The sequence below is a fragment of the Perna viridis genome, chromosome 8, assembly GCF_037379345.1.
Source record: "Perna viridis isolate PV_CMFRI_1.1 ecotype Kerala chromosome 8, ASM3737934v1, whole genome shotgun sequence".
Classification (NCBI taxonomy): domain Eukaryota; kingdom Metazoa; phylum Mollusca; class Bivalvia; order Mytilida; family Mytilidae; genus Perna; species Perna viridis.
Genome location: NC_142452.1, coordinates 11,820,632 through 11,842,937, shown reverse-complemented (window position 1 = coordinate 11,842,937; position 22,306 = coordinate 11,820,632). Strand labels below are relative to the sequence as shown.

Here is a 22,306-nt window from a genome sequence, read left to right as displayed (position 1 = left end):
AACTCGTGGATCGTTATGGTGTATCCATCAGCACCATGAAAACTGATTTATTCAACGGGTCATAGTTTTCATTTTCTCGTTTGTCTATCCCGGACTTGACTTTTTATGAGCAACTCGGTGGGCGTTTCTAGAAAAGCAGAAGACGCTTACCCTACCGGTGCACCTGGTCCATGCTTCCAGTCTTTAGTGGAGTCCGAGCTGCTCATTTGCTTTTGTTACTTTGTATGTATGATTTTAGTTACTTTATGTTCTTTGTTGTGTATGTCTGTTTTCCATGTCTGGTCTTTGTCCCTGGATTACATTCTTTTGATTACCGCTATAACCTTGGTTCCCTTGATTACTCTTTCATAATGAATTTAAGCTTTATGACCATCACCTATCACTAAATTTGCTCGATTCTTCAGTTAAGCGGCACTTAAATATATAGTCAAATTGCAGTTTGAACTTTATTTATATTCCAGTTACAGAAGATAGAAAGCGATACTTCCAAGGGACGAGACGCAATACAACTTATGTATGGTATTATGATAACGGGGAGGAGGCAAAATACTTCAACTGGAACAGTACTAGTCCAGGAAGTCATTAAGGCAATGCCTCCTCTGAAGTATTCTTGGCTCTGAGGATCTCTAGTTATTATAAATGGCATGACGTGTACGATGCCCCTAGATTTGCATTATGCCTCGATTATTAATATACTAAGACACATGTATTAATTATTTTTCCTGAGACATTCTTGTTCTTTATTTTTATCTTGAATGCCTTTATAGGGAGTACAAGAAATACGAGTTTATCTGACTTACTAAAGGCTCTCGAGGAACAAGTACAACACAGTAGTGATATATATTCATAGACATACAATTGCTCATTTGCTTTTGTTACTTTGTATGTATGATTTTAGTTACTTTATGTTCTTTGTTGTGTATGTCTGTTTTCCATGTCTGGGCTTAGTCCCTGGATTACATTCTTTTGATTACCGCTATAACCTAGGTTCCCTTGATTACTCATTCAACAAAATGTCAACAATGTCATAGCAGTCGATCAAAACCTAGCTGTTGAATGTGATTCTATTATTTACTTTGTATGTATTATGTTAGTTACTTAATGTTCTTTGTTATATATGTCTGTTTTTCCATGTTTGGTCTTTGTCCCTGGATTACTTTCTTTTGATTTCCGCTAGAACTTTGGTTCCCTCGATTACTCTAAGTGATTAAGCTATATAACTTTTATGGTGTTACTGATTGTCGTCGACTTCAGGAGGAGCATGCATAAATGATTAAAAATATCCTTGTTTTCAGAATCCAAGGTCCAAAAGCTTTTGGAAAGCTGATAGTGATTGAAAATAGAAGAACTTCTGTAAGTCGTAAGCGAAAAAAAAAATGTCATAACTAGTGTAAACTTAATTTTGAAAGGTCAAAATGATTTATCTATTGAGACATATTTCTCCAGCTCATATAGTTCATGAAAGGCTTTGAGTTCACACATAATTATAGTATTAACGTAAAATACTCTTACAAAATTTAGTGGATTACAAAAAAGCATATCGGGTCCTCACTACCTACAAAGTTTGACATAACAGCACATAAACATCTTCATTATATGCATAAATACTTAGCAAGTATGAGCAACAAATTACTTTATATGTGTGCATGCTTATAACATTTATTGCTGAAGAAAAATGGCTAAGATTCATAGTCACATGTGTTCTTAATAGGAGGTGCAAGTCTATATGTACATGTATATAAACAGTAAAGTTTGAATAATCTTTGAGTTGCAGATTTCACTTCGTAGGTTCCCTTGACAACACAGTGACAAAAAATGGCTGAATTTAAAATGCAAAAAAATGAGGAAAACATCTTTTTTATGTTCTGTCCGTCTGTCTGTCCGTCGTCACTTTTAATGCATAAAAGTGACGACAGACAGACAGACAGAACATAAAAAAGATGTTTGTTGACGAGCCATAATTCTATGTCAAACTGACCAAAATACAAATTCTAAAATTTTTGGCTTAAAAAAAATAAATTGCATGTTTGTAATACACCAATATGTTACGATGTCTTATGGTCGAATACAATGCTTTTAAAAGGTTAAAGCCTTCAATACATCATTTTATACATGCTGTACCTGCCTCTGACCAATAGTGAAAGCATGTCTCAACCTTCATCACACTTCAGGAGTATCTACTTCGCGTATTCTGCAATTCAAAAAGTTTTAGCACATCTCCCGTTATGTAAGAATTTGGTTACGATTTACCTACACTTTTAGAATGTTGAACTAAGTCATTTCTTGTTACTTGATGTGACATTGTGAGTGGTACCTACTTCATGTAATCTGTAAATCAAACTATACACAACCAATATCAATCAAACTGTGAATAGTGTGTGTCACCTTCAATTATGGAGAAATGTGACAAATGTTTTCCTCATTTTTTTTGCATGTTAAATTCAGCCATTTTTTGTCACTATATTGTCAAGGGAACCTACGAAGTGAAATCTGCAACTCAAAGATTATTCAAACTTTACATCCTGTTTATATACATGTACATATAGACTTGCACCTCCTATTATGAACCCATGTGACTATGAATCTTAGCCATTTTTCTTCAGCAATAAATGTTATAAGCATGCACACATATAAAGTAATTTGTTGCCCATACTTGCTAAGTATTTATGCATATAATGAAGATGTTTAATCATGACAATATAGTTAAAAATGAATACTATTTAACTTTAATTTGTAATAAGTACAGTAGAATGTAATCTTTGTTCTTGGAGGAGGTAATCTATTTTTGAAGTTAAATGTTTAATTTTTGAGAAATACTTACATACATGTATGTATGGCTGAGAAAATGATAAACTTGAACCAGTTCTGCCCCATATTTTTATTGCATCGTTTATAAATATATTTCTGTAAGTCGTATTTCTACTGAAAGTTAATTATTATATATTACACAGAGAATTTCTGTTAATTGCATGCCCTATTTGTAAAAAAAAACATGCAATTAACAGGAATATACAATTAACCAAATTTACCATTTTAAGGGAAAATACCCAATGTTTTCAATGTTTAATTTTGATAACCTTTCCTTATGACTTATTAGATTCCTGGATTAGCATAGAAACAAAAACAAGATAAAATGTTATTGTTGTTTTACCCATTTATTTATATTTTTTAGTAAATTTCGAAGAAAAAAAAATTATAATTTTCTGACTATTTGGTCTTATGCTATGCAAATATGAGGAATTTTATTCATGGATAAGATGGGAAATATCTTTGTTATATTTTTTTAGTTTTTACGCTATTAACAGGTATGTAATTAAATGGAATTCAATATATTATGCAAATATTAAACACTTTTATACTTTATCATAAATTAATTTGCTGTTAGATATTGTAGAAATTTTGTCAATTTCTACAAATGTATAATGAAAAGAATGCAGTTTTACAGTAAAAGACTTCGTATTCAAATCAATTATCAATCAAAAGTAACCAACATGCAAGTGTGACCAAGCATAAAAAAAACAAAGAATGATATCAGAACGAATGATTGCTGTACATTAAAACTTAAGGGATGATGTATGTTCACATGTACCTCACCTCAACTAAAACCATAAAAAAAACAAATAATACACAATTTATTCAATCACTTGTCAAATTAACATATTTTTAATACAAAGAATCATGAATTTCATCATATACTATTCAAACAATTGTCATGTGCACAAGATTACCAATCCTTCATGCATGAAAAAAATCTTAATTATTTGGATGGGGTAGTCTAAATCTGTTGTCATGGGTGCTCTGAAAATAAAGATTAATATTTTAGTTATTGAATACATCAATACAGGTAGAGGAAAAAGTACAAGATACATTGATTGATTCAATGTTCAGTTCAATAATTATTGGCACAAACTCATCATCAATAAATGGCTAAGGCCTATTGTAAAGAACATCATAAAAACAATTATAATTAGTGACAAAAAGTTTTTAATTTTTAAAAAATATGCTTTAAATCTGTCTTAGCATGCTTGTATTGTCATGATGCACTAATAGAAGGATTAATTAAACACAAAATTTAGTACTAAGAACCCAGTTTTTGTTTTATTCGACTTCCCATGCTAACCCTAGTCGTACTGAATCGTTATGACAAAAATGTCTAGATTTCTATATTTTGAAAACTTATGCTAATTATATGCAAATTAGTTGTACATTGGTACTGATGCTGATTGTTCTATACAAGTTAAAGATTGGTGATCACAGGGTGGGGTGGATGGGGTGATGAGGTGCTGGAAGATGGGTGGGCCAACCCGGTAAAATGGGTCTCTTGAACATTATATTGATTTGAAGTTGTTAGGATGTTGTCAAGATCTGCTTCAAATATAAAATTTTGTTTACTTGCTTAAAACATCATTTTTCGTTTAAACTTTAGTTGCAGTCTTAAGACAACAACAGTGCACTGAATTGACAAAAACTTTAATATACAAATTTGACTAAAACCATTGAAAATGCTTGGTACAGCCTTGCATTTTCCCGCAGCTGTAAGCTTCATCCATATATCAGTTTTATGTCATGTCCGTGCACTGTTATTGTTTTTGTGCATCCTGGTACATTTAAACAGTGTTCTATAGGTAAGCATAATGCAGTATACAATGTACTTCAAAGACTTTATACAGTTAAGTTGTTTTTGTAAGAATCATGCAAAATCTGAAAAGTGATACACCCCAAAAAAGGCTACATATTTTTATTTTTGTAATTAAGTTGTTTTATGGGTCTATACTATGAAATGTGTAATTATTGATTCAAATCTGCCTGCTCTTAGGAGATAATCAACATTGAAAATCCAATAGATTCTACAGTATTTGAGTGTCATTTACAGAGTTATCTCCCTTAATTATATAATTTTTATCTCCTATGAACATGGGTTATATGAAAAATCACATGTAACTTTAAGTTCACTATGACATTTCCAACAAAATATCAAAAATAAAAATATGTAGGCTTTAAACCATGAATCACATTTTGCATGATTCTTAGCCAGAGTGCTACTTAACATATCTACACTGGTATTTAGCTGATTCAGTAACCTGACTCCAATGACAAGGTAATCCACAGCTGTTTCAGTAATGACAAGGTCATACACAGCTGTTTCAGTCATGAAAAGGTGATACACAGCTGTTTCAGGAATACCAAGGTAATACACAGCTGTTTCAGTAATGCCAAGGTAATACACTGCTGTTTCAGTAATGACAAGGTCATACACAGCTGTGTCAGTAATGACAAGGTAATACACAGCTGTTTCAGTAATGACAAGGTAATACACAGCTGTACTAAATCTGGTTTTATTTACATGAAATAAATAAACTGTGCAAGAACTTTTGTGGCATACCAATTTTTTGTTGTACAGACAAATCACCTATTTCAAACTTTTACTTACAGAGATATGGACACTTCTTATTCCACCTTTATATGTTGTGGTTCCCATGTTGCGGCTGTTTGGTTGCCATGACACCAAGTAAAACACCCTATTGTTGACGTAACCATAGATAAATCCAACATAATTGTCATCTTCTGATGATCGCACATAAACTGTCCCATTGTATTCTATAGATTCATAGGACTAATCACCTAGAGAAAAATTGATAGATACCTCTGAGAAAAGTTTTTTTTTCAATTTTATTCTTTTTGGTTTAAAATGTTGTATTAAAGGATCGGCTTGTAAGATATGATAGCAGATACTTCATTAAATTGGTGGAAAAACACACATCATCCTAAAATAATTACTATTGACTTCATTCAAATATCAATATCACAAGAATTAATATACTCATCTTACTTTATTGTCTTTCCACTGAATTTGAATTAGTCCTTAGTTGGAAATTCTATTCCAGCAATGAAAGTTTTAGTTCTAATCTAAACTGTTCATGATGAGGAACATAGAAGAAACCACACTTTGAAGAATGTAATGTAACTGGAGATTGAATAACTGAGATTTTTTTCACTTTTCTTACTCATAAAAAGCAGGCTTAAAAATAATTTAAAATACAGTTAGATTCTTTAATGTCAAGTCTATTGTCTATCATTAACTGGCTTCCAGTTCTATGGAGGTTGTCAAAATAGGCAGCTGACCATTTAAATCAGTCTAACACGACTAGAAGCCAAGTCATGGTAAAAAAGAATAAGTATGTCTCCCTATCAAATGGTTTGCCACTATGCGATAAGCAAGGTAACACATTACAGATGTGTAAGAATGACTTGCCTATTAAAGCTGTTGGTTTGTCAGTGTCAGCCTATTGATATATCTCTCTGCCAGCAGCCTTCACCAACCAGTCCGCATCATTACTGTATCCTGGATAGAAATCTACTATGAAATAAGAAGTGAAGGATGTTTCAAGGATGTCAGGGTTGTGTGGACAGGTGTAATTGCTGTCTTTGGTGCCATCTCCATTACTATCAACATCACTATCATCACCAACTTTGTTTCCTGAAAGTTAAAACAGATTTATCAAGCTGTGGACAGGTGAGAACAGGTATCATTACTGTCTTCCATCAACATTATCACAATCAGACCTTTGTTACCTGAAAGATAAAACAGATTTATCAAGACGTGAGCAGGTAATTACTGCATTTGTCAGTGATAAATTTTGTTAAAAATACAGAATTTTGTATGGTGCCCATTTTTACTGAAATGAATGAATATCAATTAGTATACTAAATTTTTATACAAAGTTTTATTCAGAAACTTTTAAGACTTTTATTATGCCTCCATAAAAGAATTCATTAAACTTTGTGAAGATTTTGTGAAAACCATTGCTATCTGTGTCCTGACCTACATCACAAACACTTAATATTTTTACCTAGGTTGAAGGTCAATACTTACCACCTATATCTGTCTGTAGAGTATTATATCTATCTATAAGGACAGTTATTTACTGTGTCCAATCATTCACCCTTGACCCACTATGTAACAAGGTTAAAGATCAATACTCAAACAGACTGTACAGGATTATTCATGCAAGGACAGTTATCTACTGTGTCCCAATACTGAACCCTGACTCTGTATGTACAAAAGTTAAAGGCCAATACTTACCATCATATCAGTCTGAAGTGGGTTTAACCTGTAAGAACAGTTGTCTACTGTGTCTAAACCCTGAACCCTGACTCCATATGTACCAAAGTTAAAGGTCAATATTAACCATCTATATCAGTCTGCAGAGGGTTATTTCTGTAATAACAGTTATCTAGTATGATCCATCACTGAACCCTGACCCCTTCTGTATCGAGGTTAAAGGTCAATACTTACCATCTAAATCAGTCTGTAATGGATTATTTCTGTAGGAACAGTTATCTACAGTGTTCAGAATAGTATCTCCATCTGAATCTTTATCACAGACATCATCAGAAATGATAATATTTCCACTCAATAAATAGTCCTTGTTCTCTTTTCTGGGCAGATGAGAAAACTTCACAATCAAATATTGTGAAAGTATCAATATTTAAAGGGGTACCAATATTCATGGCTTTCATGGATTCAGTAAACCATGAAATTTAGTTTCCAATGAACTTGTATGATGGAGTTGTCAAATCAACTAATTCAAGAATCTACAAACTTATGATTTTCTCCTAAACCACGAAAATTGGTACCCACAAAAAAGTACTTTTACAATACTTGAATTGCCCTTAACCATAAGTATCAACAATACCAGTAGCTAGTCCCTGATACAAGTAATAATTATTATTATTAATACTGGTATAGCACCATCACCTTTGAAATGATGAATATCACCAAGTTGCTCTCATTACCATCATCATCTTTAAAATAGTGAATATAACCACTTCTTACTTTACCTTGTACATCACCATCAGATTGGACACCATTAGCTACATCCTGACAGTTATCAAGTAAGTCCAATACACCATCACCATCTCTGAAAAAAAAAACATGAATATAAAAAAATATTACAAAAACTGGGTAAGAAAGGTGTCCATAGGAGACACAAGGACTTCCTGGTGAAAATTATAATAATATGTACCATGCCTGAAAGTTTGAGTTATTACAACTCACCATGCTTAAGCAGCAATCATTCCTTTGAAAATGTTTCCTAAGTTCAGCTGACAAATAAGTTCATATAATTTGCCACAGTGTAGCCACTGGGTATATCACACCTAACATATGTGGTCCAAGAACTTAAAAAAAAATGACTTTTACCTCAAATCGTCCAAAGTTTAAACTAATAATACACATACAAATTCAGCTTATTTAAAAGAACCCAAAAAAATCAATTTTTAATTTTGGACCCTAAATATCATACCATACAAACTTGAAAACAAGCAGCGAAGCCAAAAAAAATAAATCTAAACACAAAATTAGCAACACCATGTCAACAACTAAATACAAAGTTAGCAACATCAAGTCAATGAACAAAGTTTATTTTCATTGAAATATTTTTTTTTAGACCCTTTGGGTCCCTTTGTGGACCTACAAAGGCAAAATCAATTTACATTATTTTCACCATAATTTCAAATGATATTCACCAGAACTGAGCAAATAAACTTTGTGACAGAGTTCATGTAAAATTCGACTGAAAAGAGACTTCACAAGAAATTCACATGCAATTCATGTTAAGCAAATTTCACGTGAAAATCATGTAAATTTTATGTGAAGTTCATGTGAATTTCATGTGAAGCTCGATTAAAATGAATTTCATGTGAAAAATATTTGCCTGTATACTTTACAAGAGGCTCCCAGGAGCCTGAATCGCTCACCTTGTTAATTTTTTGCCATTTAAGGGCAATAACTCTAACAAGGAGTTGTCATACAATTTTGACTCCATTTGATTCATTGGACACATTTGTAAGCCTTATAATAAGGATTATTTCAGCAATTGAAAGCTATTGACTAAACCTTACAGGTTTGGAGATGTATGCAAAAATCTGTTGTCTGACCCCATTGTTCTATTTTTAGAAACAACAGCAATGTTTTTTCAGCAATCAAAAATCAATCATTTCGTTAAGGATACCCTATAAAACAAAAATGCCAACTTTCATTGAATTTTGCAGAATAGTTTCTGAGGAGCAGATTTTTTAAAGTAATAACATCAAAAACAGCAAAAAACGTCTAAAAAGGGCAATAACTCCAACATGGGTCAACAAATTTTCACCAAAATTTGACCACAGATAGATCTCGTCAAGCTGAATAATTTTATCCCAGTCAAATTTTAGTTAAACCTAACCGTTTTGGAGATATATGCAACAATCTGCTGTCTGATCCCTATGTTCTATTTTTAGTAACAGCAGCCATGCTTTATAACAGATCAAAAATCCAAATATTCATTTTGTTAAGGATACCCTTTAAAACAAAAATACCAACTATTATTAAATTCTGTGAAGTAGTTTCACATGGGTTATAAAATAATATTAAAAACAGCAAAAAACGTCCAAAAAGGGCAATAACCCCAACATGGGTCAACAGATTTTCACCAAATTTTGACCACAGATAGATCTCATCATGCTGAACACTTTTAACCCCATGTCAGAATTTGGCTAAACCTAACAGTTTAGGAGATATATGCGAAAAACTACTGTCTGACATATGTTCTATTTTTAGTAACAGCAGCCACGTTTTTCGACGGATCAAATATCCCCATATCATCTCAATGCAGGATACCCCAAGGAACATTCATACCAAGTTTGGTTCCAATTGGTACAGTAGTTTCAGAGGAAAAGAGTTTTGAAAAATTGCTAATGACGATGGATGCCAACCGATGGCAATAGCTCACATGGTATATTAACTTTAACATGATTTTATATGTCTATATAATGAGATGATAATAGTACCACAACATTTACCACAAAATAAATTGTTACTAGTCATGTAAAAATTAAGTTAAATCTGTGATTAATAGAAAATTAGTCAATTTGTTATTTAAAAATATTTACTGATCTTTGTCCCTCCAACAGTGTCACAATCGTCACCAACCTTGTTGTCATCTGTCAGTAGGTTGTTGGCAACATTTACACAGTTGTCACATACATCACCAAAGTTGTCACCATCTGAGTTTTCCTGATCAAGGTTGGCTACAAACTGACAGTTGTCTGATTCATCTAATACACCTGGAAATCAACAAAAAAAAAAATTGAAATTCATACAATGTATGACTGTCATTGAACCCTAGTTTTCATTTGTGACAATACATCTTTCTCCCTCCAAATATGTATTTTTATGATAATTGCTATGCTATTAAAAATTCAATTAAACCATGAAACTCTAAGCTGTGCACAGCAGTAATAACAAGACTTAAGAAATTTTGAAATTACCACTACTAAATTATATGTTTATGAAAATCACTCAATACATCCAAAATACTGAAAATTCAACAATAAGTGCATACAATAATTCTACAGAAACTGAGTGAGTACCTGATTTGAACAAATAACCATTCAAAGTTTATGAATCAATTTAACTCAGAATCATTGTCATCACCAGTACGAGAACACTCAACAACAGTATGAGTACACTCAACATCTATATGAGAACACTCAACAACAGTATGAGTACACTCAACAACAGTACGAGTACACTCAACAACAGTAAGAGTACACTCAACATCAGTATGAGAACACTCAACATAAGTACAAGTACACCCTAGATCAAGAAAATGTTATTGTTACTACTCAAGTCATATCTATAGGTTTACTCATCAGCATTGTTATTACCATCACTATCATTGTCAGTATTACCTTTATAACTCATCATCATTTTTATCATCAGTTTCATTAGCATAGGTTTAGTCACCACTATTTTCATCATAAAAATTGCTTCTGTTTTTTCACATCAGTATCACAAGACAATGTCTATTCAAAATTATATACGGTCACTACCAATAACATCAGCAAAAGTGTACTCACCATCTCATTGTCAGTATTGTTTAAACTCACCTTTCTTGTCATCATCAGGAATACTAACATTGGTTTCCTCACCATCAATGTCATAAGTATTGTCTTTAACTCAAGGTCATCATAGGGCTTACCAGCAAAGATTAACTTAGTACCATTTCATTATCAAAATAGTGTTGAACTCACCATCATTATCATCATCAGTATCACACACATCACTAGTACCATCACCATCTGTATCTGTCTGGTCAGCATTGGTGACAGGACAGTTATCACAGGCATCTCCTACACCATCGCCATCAGAGTCAGTCTTATCAAAACTTCGGAAGAATGGACAATTGTCCTGAAAAATTAAAAAAAAATGGAATTGAATACCATCTTGCATCTACATATTTGTAACACCTGCATTCTTTTATCAACTATCTTAAAACTACTTCAATTTAAAACTACAAATGCAAATCTACCGTACAGATCATTTTAAGAAAAAAAATCTTATCTGAATTTTCATTGTCTTGCATTCTCAGAAAAGCCAGTTTTTTTTAAATTTCTCATGAAGCCATGAAAGCCATAAGCATCAAACCTATTTCAATTTTCTTCTGGAATGTGATACATCAAATAAACCCTTTTTTCACCAAAATAATACAAAATGTAGTTGCTATAGGTCAAATAACAAATTTCTCACTTTCTGTACCTTTCATGATTTTACAAATTCCTTGTTACTTTTACTACCAACACTTAGCAGTTCATTACACAATCATCCAACATAATATCACCAGTTTTTTCTACATTCTCTTTCTCCATGATTCTACTACACACAATATAATCAATCAGTTCATCAATGTCGGAGTCCAAATCACAATAATCCCCCATGTTATGTTCTGTTAAGTTCCCTTCACTCTACCCTTTCTCCAAATGTACCGCTCTTTATAATATTTACTACCCACAATAGAGTCAATCAGACCATCATTGTCAGAGTCCATATCAAAATCATATCCCTTGTTGTCATCTTTTCTCTCTACCACTCCCCTTTCTCCCTAACACCCTGTTCTTACTAATCAATCAGACCATCCTTGACAGAGTCCATATCACAATCATACCCCATGTTGTCATCTTTTATCTCTATCCCTACCCTGTCTCCCTTAAGTACCCATCCAGTTCTTACTACTCACAATAGAATCAATCAGACCATTGCTGTCAGAGTCCATCAAAACATTAGAACCACTAACCTTATAACATCCCCAGTCTGTACAGGCTGTAGTGACATCAGGAAGACCCTACACCACACCCTAAGGACCACTCACCTTATACTATCCCCAGTCTGTACAGGGTGTAGTGATATCAGGGAGACCCTACACCACACCCTGGAGACCACTGACCTTATAACATTCCCAGTCTGTACAGGCTATAGTGATATCAGGATGACCATCCAAATCTGAATCTTTCCCACACTGTTTACCATTTCCTGCATAACCAACAGGGCACTGTAAATTAAAAAACTCAATCATTATTGACCAAAGGCTCACCAAAAGGCCAATATGAATGAGAAATATATATGAGAACATATTGATATATCAAGTTGATTTTGCCTACCAGTTAGATAACTTGTATCTACAAGCCATAACAATAGCTGATATAACTCTTAAAATTCCTTACCGGGTAGTTATGACTGCAATGTGTAAACATTGCAATACAGGAAGTGCATGCATTCTCTTGCTATGTCCCCCACTTGTCCATTGAGTCCCACGAAACAGGAATTCGATATCAAACAAATATTACAACATCTATATAAAGCTACATACCCCGTTTGAAATCACACCATTCAGTGGCTGCCAAGACATTTCTGACAAAATGTTTTTTAATCATTCCATATAGTGAATTATTAAATGGCAACCAAGATGTCCCATCCTTATAAAGCCACATACCAAATTTACATCAAGCAGTCATCCATTGGGAGTGAACAAAAATGCAACGAAATCTGGAAAACAGACAAAATGACAGATGAATAGATTGACAACATGACCCCAATTTATAAACAAACCACTGGTTTAGTGAGGGTGATGATAACTTGAGTTTCGGGATTCTCTACACTTTTTACATGGAGTGACCATATTCAGACTAACAATTCATAATACATAATCAAGAGTAAAAATCTGAAAATATCATACTGAATTATAGAGGTAAACACCTCTGTGAAAATGTGCCAAATTTGTTGTATTGAAATGGCTGCTTAATATGATAAAGAAAATCTCCTTTTTTTCTAGTTTTAGTGGAGTCCAAGTTGCTCATTTACTTTTGTTTCTTTGTGTGTACTATTTTAGTTACTTTATGTTTTCTGTTGTAATTTTCTGTTTTCCATGTCTGGTCTTTGTCCATGGATTACATTCTTTTAATTTCCGCTAGAATCTTGGTTTCCTTGGTTAGCCATCCTAGAAATTTTCAACAAAATACAAAAGCTGGTCTCAAAGGAGTTTAATGTTTATTCAGTATTTGTGAAGGATGAACTATGATACAGATAAACAGACATAGTGATTGACTCCTACTCTGTTAGACATTCATCCCATGGCAAAAGGTTATCATCAACCAAAAATTTTACCTCACATCTGTACTCTTTTGGTCTGAGGTAGATACATGTAGCCAGTTCATTACAGTCATGCTTCCCAGTTTCACAGTAATCTGATGAGTAACAGAAATGTGTAGCAACACCTTCATATCCTTCATTACAGAATCCACAGGTATAGCTCCCCTGTAATTAACATATTTATAGAAACTTCCTGTAAAACTGACAAAAAGAAAGTCATTAAACATTTTAATTCCCATGCCTATATTCAAATAGTTGTTTTTCATATTGAAAGAATGCAAGCCATTTCAGTTTTTCAAAGGGAAATAACCCACCAATCCCTGACAACCTGGTTTGGGGTCTCATTGGGGAAAGGGAAAACAGTAAACATTTTTCTTGGAAACTGAAACTATTTTCACTTTGGATAAATTATTTAAAAGTATCTAAGTACTTAATTGGTACTTTATAATTGTCCACTCATATACAAAATACCAAATCAAAAGATTTACTTAAAAACAATGAAAAGTTAAGCAGGTGATCACACATCATATTTTTCCAAATATTTCAAAAAATTCAAGATGTAAAAGGCCCATAGAAACTGGAAAATAAATGGTGAATGAATGAATCTGTGTTCTCAAGAACTAAATTTTAGTATTTGAAAAAAAATGGTTAAGTTCATAAAAGAAATATGCCATTGCTACAAGATCTGAAAAAAAAAAATTGAAATAGTCCAGCAATTCTTTTTGGTTTTTTAAAATCAGTCATTAACACTCACAATGGTATTAAAACAATCTGAGTTGACATCACAGATATGTGTACCTAATGTACACTCGTCCACATCAAAACACTGCTGTTGTACAGGTGACAAAACTTGGTTCATACACTGATAGTCAAACACACGTAGATGTACCGTCTGTGAGAGGGCATCCTCGTAAGTCCCTGTTACAACCATAGGGACAGGCACTACACTGGTACCCTGGGACTGTGTTAATACAGGCGGCTGGGTCCCAACATGGCTGGTATAGTGTACACTGCAGAATAATATCAGATTAAAAAATCTACTTTTCTGCTCCATATAAGTATGAAACATAGAAAGGACATGCAAAGTCAGTGCCGTTCTTGGCTTCTTTATCTTCAATATGAAGTATGTACCAAATTTAGATGAAATCACTTCCATGATCTTAGTTTAAACATGTAAATTTATAAAAAGACACATCAATATTATTAAAAACCAATAAAATTCAAATTTGAAATTCATCACCTCATCAACATCAGCACAAGTATTTCCATCATCAGTAAAACCAGGAGGACAATCCAAGCATTCATAGGACCCAGATCTTTTGTTGATACAAGTAGTGAAATACTCCCCAAGAACAAAACATGTTCCATTGACCATATATGGACATTCTGTCTCGTCTGAACAACCAACACAACCACCTGATCCGTCACCAATGCTGTATGATCCTATGTCACATGGGTTACACCTATCTTTTGATGCAGCACTGTAATACCCAGCTGGACAGTTTTTACAACTAGTTTGACCTTTCTCATCTTGGAAGGTTCCAGCAGCACTAAGCTCACAAAACTCTAAAATGAAAAATCTTCTTAAAACTTTCTAATTATACTGTATCCATATGAGGATCAGCCAAATTTTGAGACAGGCTGAGCTTATTTATATCTGTTCTTGTATGTATAAAAATATTGATAGATTTCCAATTTTCAGAAAACTCAGAACAATGTCATAAAATTTAAAAAAAGCCTGATAAATTTTACTTAAGTAATCATATATAAATGAAAACTAACAGACACCAATTATAATGACAGCATCATATTATTTTTTTTAGTTTGTATACAAATCACCAGAAAAACTCCATAATTCTTCATACAATATATCTATAAGCATATATTAATTCCTTATTCCTATAGTAAAACAGTGTCTATTACAAACATCAGAACATTTCATTAGCAGGTATCATCAATAAATATAGTAATTAAGTAGCAGTAAGACCAGATAAACAAAATGTGATTCATGGTTGAAAAGCCTACATATTTTTATTTTTGATATTTTGTTAAACATGTTATGGTAAACAGAAATTAACATGTGGCTTTTCAGATCACCCTTGTTCCAGGGAGATAAAAATTATATAGAATGTAACAAAAATAAAAATATGCAGCCTTTTTTGGGTGTATCATATATTACAGATTTGCATGACACTTACAAAGACTTCTACTTAAATCTTTCAAATCATGCATCACTTAACACATTTAAGTCAAAATTAATTACCTACTTCCCCATTTTCAGAATATGTCCCCTCTTGACAGATATATGACTGCCATCCATGACAGGCATACCCAGTATCACATTTAGCACAAGAGGATGGGCAGGACTCGTCTGTACAGTTGGCATAGTGGTAGTTTTCACAATGTGTGGCATTCCCATTTGCACAGATCTACAACACGTTTAAGGCATACAATATATATCTGTCTAAGGAACAGGTACTTCATGTTTTGTGTGAGGGGGGAGAGCTAAATTTAAATTCCGACTATTCCTTTTGACTTCTGCCTAGATTTTATCAGTTTTGTAATTTTATTATTACTCTTCATATGATGCAAGTCGTCAATTGTTATTCAAGTATGCTTGCAAGATCGGCATTGTTTTCCTTTCTCTAAAACCTTTAAAATGCATAGTAAATGTGTTGCAATCCCTAGCGCCTCTTCCTCACTTGTTGTAAAGTTTGATATTCTAGTCATAACCATATCTCTTATAAGTGGTGTGTTTGGCAAGATGGCAACAACTGTCTATTTTTAAATTTCTAAAGTTCTGTGAAAAATACAATCTGGGCTATAGGGCAGGCAGAACAGCTTAGAGGAGTGTTGTGTCAAATACATATCCATCCAATAGGGTACAGAAACAGCCCCACAGGTGTGTTCTGTAGTGTTCCAGCAGATACATACCCAGCCTATAGGACATGGAGAACATTCACCAGCAGTCCCATATGAGTGTTCAGTAGGAGACCTATCACATGGACAGACCCTTCACATCTTCCACACATGTGGGCCTCACCATCACCAAGACAATAACAGGTTTAACATCTCTCACATGTGTGTAGTCCCCTGAAATAGAACCAATGTTCTCCAATTTAGTGTCTTGTAACTACAAGTTGTATTGAATGGTTTTGAAATGTGTCATTCAATTAACACCCTAAATAGAAACATTTTTTTCCCAATTTAACTTGAAATATTAAACTTTAAGTTGGATTATGCCCCTTGCAAGTATCTGGTATTGGCTATCATCCAACATGGACATCTACATACAATAATCAATACTGTAAGCGTAATAATTTTCATGGTGTTCAAATTTTTGCTACATTCATGATGGACAGAAAACCCTGAAAAATAGTACACGAGAAACTGATTTTTAACACTATATAATGCTAATCATTTTTTTGAAATGGGGAAAATTGATACCTGCAAATATGACAGAATCCGTGAAAATTAGCAACCACAAACATTAATTCAGGATTTCACTGAAGCCATTAAAACTAAGGAGAAATAAGGGATATACTGTACATGGACATATGTGTAGACATATTGTTTGCAAGTGAATATAATTTCTAAATAAAGAATTATGATACCTTAAATTTGAATTGGTCAGGAATAGATTAGTTTGCATACTGCTTTAGTTTGTATCTCATTGAGCCTGGTGATTAGACGAACAAGACTATTCAGGATCAGGCAAAGTTTTGTTTTGTTTAAGAGACTGTCCACATAGAAACCAGGCATATCCTATGACATGAGTAGAACAGGGTAAATTTTATCCAACCAAATTGTTTAGTTGCAATGTAATGTTTAACTCATTATGATCAGCATGTCAATATGTTTCAGGAAATAACCAACTGTATCTATAGATTTTAACAGATTAATACTCTGGAAGTTTAAGCTTCTACATCTGAGATGGTCTGTTAAACACTTTTATATACCAGATTGAATACAATAACTTTTATCATCATAACAGGACCATAAAGTTAAGATTTAAGTCCTATCATTTCTTACAATATCATTTCAACATATATCACAATTTGAGAACCTATTCTATTCAAACTCTTAACTACCTTTCCACAAAGTTTTCAGTAAAAATATTATTTAAATGCAATACCATTGATTCCAGCTAACTCAATCATTTTAAAGTGACATTTCTTTGTAAAAGCCAGTATGTTAATATTAAACTTACAATGAAACTGCTCAGCCTGAGTACAACCTGTGTACTCCATTCTAAGAGCTATTGCTCCAGTCCAATTAGTAGGGTTTATCTCAATGAGTCGTGACAAAATGGGAGGGTCAAGGGTCATCACTCGGGTAGAGTTGTCTAAGTTTCCAAGGAATATCTATTTAATAAACAAGGATTATGTTGTTGGTACAACGTATTGCCCATTTAGGACTTATTGGATAGATTTATAAAATGATACATTGTGATGTTCATCAGATTAAAGGATAGAATTTGAATGGTTGTATTATTTTGGAATAAATGCTCCATCTATTTTCTGTAGTGTATAATTTATGTTGAAAACAAATTTATTCTGCTAAACATCAGGCAATTACTTTTTGTCATGCACAGCACATACACATATCATTCCTGACCTTCATGTAAAGTTTCATCAAAATCCATTCCATGGTTTCAAAAGAATTACTATCACAAGCTTCAAACAATTGCAAATCATGGGCGTATAAACTGGTATGGTTGGTACTGCTCTGACTGTACCAATAATTTTGACATGTACAGCATGCTGTACCAATAATTTTCACATTTTCATGGTGAGGCCTCATGTCCCTAAATCAAAAACAGTACCAGAACCATACTGATAGTGCCCACATAAACTAAATTCTCGAAATAATTTATTATGTATTTGTTGATTGTACATCTACACATTGCACTGGTTTCACTCCACTGAAAAAAAAAAAGAAGACAAGCACAGAGACAGGCAAACAGGATCTAGCCAAATGTGAACTAGCTGTGATCATAGCAAAAATGGGCAAAACTCCAGTATTTTATATACACCATAAATGATCCTGACCTGTATTGTTTTTAAGCCCTAAAAAATCAAAATTAATTAAAATTGTACAGGAATAGATCACAATGAAGTGGACAAAATAAATAAATAAAAAGACACAGCATACCCTGAATACTGAGAGCAACTTGAAGGTCAAATCAAGTTAAAGAAGTAAAATATTTATTACGATTTATTGTCTGTCATATTGGGAATTGACACTCCATATCAAAGTACTGCAAAGTACTCCTGCATAAAAGCAACTTCCAAAAGACTGCCTTTTTCATCTGTGATGGAAGCAACATCTTATATTTTGTTTCGTGTCCGTAATATATACATGTACTTTAATGCATGACTTATCAAGTTCATCTTCTTAAAAAAAAAGGATTTCCATAAAAAATTCCATTTTATACAAAATTTCTCGAACTTTTTGGTTAAAATGACCAATTTTCTTCCTTATAATTACATGGAAAAGGGACAATTTTAAAAGTGGCATGGTAAAATTCATTGGCTACAATTCTAATAAATTCTGTTCCTAACACAATAACAACAAAATGTAAAAACACAGTAGTTCTAGTAGTATTCCCTAATTTTCCATAAAATAAAAAAAATTAAGATACATGAATGTGCTAAATTTAACGATGAAATTAACCAATACTTTCACTACAATCTAAACACTTTAACAGTTTAACTACACAAAAGAAAAACAATAAAAACTTTAAATCACTAAATAAAAGGTGTTGAAGTAGGCTGCTATAAATTACTATTTTTACAATGTAATATCCACAACCAGTAGACTAAAAGCCCATGCCAATAGAAATAAAATGTCAAATCTTACAGGACCTACTGAAGTTAACTATCCAATACCAAGGTATCTTTAGATAAAACTCTCCATATGATTCAGTGGTATTTATAATAAATGTGATATTGGTCCTGTCAAATAGTTCACCAATGAGGCATGTATTACTGAGGTTTACAGTCACATTAAATACACTGCCATGAGGGGGAATTCCGAGGTCAATAACAGCCACTTCTACAGTAACCTCTGTACTGCCATTATAAACCTGTTCTCTGATGGCAAGATCCACACTATATTCTATTGGAGATCTACAGATATATGAGAATATATAGACTTACCTCTAATAGGACATGATAAAAAGTTATAATTTATATCACAGTGTTTACATACAAAATCAGCTTCATAAACAGTAAAACTTATCTTAGCAACCATCTGTATTCAGCAATAGAATGTCTTAAAAGATTATCCCAAAACAGTTCATTTTATGTAAAATTCGCTGTATATAAAGAGCATGATTTTCTACCCCTAGGAGGTTACTTAAGACATGTTTGATGGTTAATAGACCATAATAAAGAATTTCTAGTAATTTATAGATTAAAATTATACTTCTTCATGTGATTTTCTAGCTTGAGAACTAAGATCATTCTAAGTGAAGATGTGTCCTATGATAACATTACTATTTCCCAAACTTTTCATGAAGCTATTATATAAGCATTAACATAATCAATAAACAGATTGTTCTCAGTTTTTGTACTTAACAAAATTTTTTTTTGAAAGTAGGAAGTAGAATCAAGCACATGACATACACAATTTTCTTGACTTTTCATAAATTCTATCCCCACAAATTTTCTTGCCTTATTTCACTCTGTCTTAATTTCTAAATCCACCCCTGAAATAAAATGAGGATTATTTGTCTTTCAATCCCACAATCACAATTATCATATTGTTGGATTCTGTTCTGTTCATACTTACACTTCCTGTACAACATCAGACACATGGTAGAGAAACTGACAATTTACACCACCATCAGCATCAGAGGTACTGACAACAAACAATGGATTTATCTGGAGTAATGGATGCTCAGTTGTCAAGTACAGATCCTCAGTCACTTTCATTATAGAACAACTATCATTGATATCAGAGATGGCAATCTGTTTATCAAAATTATGTCAGTTTGTATAACAGACCTAGATGTTAGAACTATTTTATGACAATCTGTACTTTAAGTCATATTTTGTGCAAGAGTAAACAAGAGAACCAGGATTCAAACAATAATCAAAGAATATAATCCAAGGATACTGACAGGGAAAATAGACCCACCACGAACAACATAACCAAAATAATAAGTACAAGGAAACACAAGTAAATGAGCAACCCTGAGACTCAAATAAAATCTAAAAATCCTGATTTTTCTTAAGTTTAAATAATTCATAGAAACTATGGAAAATCCATGAGGGTAAATACCATTAGTACAAGACTGTCTAGATCACATTATAAGTAATAAATAATAAACCTAGTAAGTTTTTCATTTTTTTTGGATAATGAGGATTTAATTAGTCAGTAGATGTTATGGTAAATGATGCCTTCTTGTTGATGTAGTTAATGGTCACTTTGTCAGTAAAAAGTGTAACTTGTAGAGAAATTTTCTACTGTTCAACCCTTACAACCAATAGTATCATACCTATATGTTAAGTAGGTACCTTTACAACTAGAGAGCCAGATTTGCCAGCCGTTGTATCAGTGACTTTGAAAACCAGATTGTAGGACGTTGCTACTTAGTTCTGACGGCAGGGTCACTAAGCATCCAAGGTGGATATAGAGTAAGTCTCAGTACCAGAGACTGATAGGTCAGGTGTCTGGGTGAGACTGCTACAAGCTGCAAGCACAAAAAATAAAGGTTGAAGATTGAAGAAAACCATATCTTTAATAAATTATTTCTGAAAATTTCTGATTTGATCAATGAGTTCTAGAATATCATTGCATGTAATATGTTAAAGAACATTACCTAATTACTTAAAGCTGATTGCTTGAGAAGGAACATAATAATTTTGAATTATAAATAAACAGCTTTGCCATGAGGGCATGATACACCCACTCCATGATGGACTTACAGTGTGACATGTAAAAAAACCTATAAAAAATGATAAAAAAATTCAAATTCCTCTGAAATTGAAGATATAATTTTCTCCAAAATTTAAATTAACAGACCATGAGACCATTTTAACCATTAATTGTAAAAAGTTTCAAGTTTATTGTACAAGGGTTCTCAAGTTATCACACAACATGAATATGAACCTCACCTTCATAAAGTTCAATGAAGTATGGTAGTCCCTCAGTGAACATGTCCCACAGAAAGACTATGAACCTCACCTTTATACAGTTCTATAGAATATGGCGGTTCTATAGAATATGGACAGATGGACAAACAGTAATATGTATACCACAATACTACTAATATAATATGGCAAAATTATATATCGATGGAAAGTGTATATCAAGCTCTATTGAAATAGTGATGTCATACACATCGATTGTGGTTACTTCTCTTACAAAATGTTGTCAAAGTTCAATCGTGATTTTCAAGAAAAAGTGTTGTATCATTTTTGTATGGCTTACTTCCCTTTGCTGGTGTGAAAAATTCCAAACTTTTTACATCAGATAAAACTCAAATTCCATCCCATACAAGAATCAATAGTATATTTAAGAAAAACTAGCAAATAGTGCTGTCCGCAGTAGTTTTTGGTACACATACCAAAAATTTTCAGATTTTAGCAGCCCAAAACGGAAGGCTGACCTTGACCTTTGAGGTATCGAACTGTAAAAACTAGATAGTAAACATTGAAAAAATACGTTCTGAAATTATTTTTTAATATCTAACATTTGCAGTAAAATAATGAATTCTCTATTTAAAAAGCAGCTTTGAAAGAGTCATTTCTCCATTAGTTCAAAAACAAATTCCCATGTGGTCCAATGTGTGAATATTTTGTATATTTGCAAAGATAATTATATGATACT

At 32.8% G+C, this 22,306-nt stretch overlaps 1 pseudogene across 1 annotated transcript; it reads right to left on the bottom strand.

Annotated features, from left to right (window-relative positions):
• Window positions 1-6,339: 6,339 nt before the first annotated feature.
• Window positions 6,340-21,634, bottom strand: LOC148609344 (uncharacterized; annotated as a pseudogene). Its single transcript, XR_015914569.1, has 17 exons — window positions 21,592-21,634; window positions 20,992-21,167; window positions 20,264-20,442; window positions 19,331-19,599; window positions 18,086-18,144; window positions 17,679-17,832; window positions 16,403-16,561; window positions 15,732-15,897; window positions 14,709-15,034; window positions 14,223-14,478; window positions 13,484-13,633; window positions 12,260-12,371; window positions 11,835-11,941; window positions 11,077-11,233; window positions 9,934-10,107; window positions 7,843-7,922; window positions 6,340-6,478 (listed from the first exon to the last, which is right to left on the bottom strand). The product of XR_015914569.1 is annotated as an uncharacterized LOC148609344 (transcript).
• Window positions 21,635-22,306: the final 672 nt, after the last annotated feature.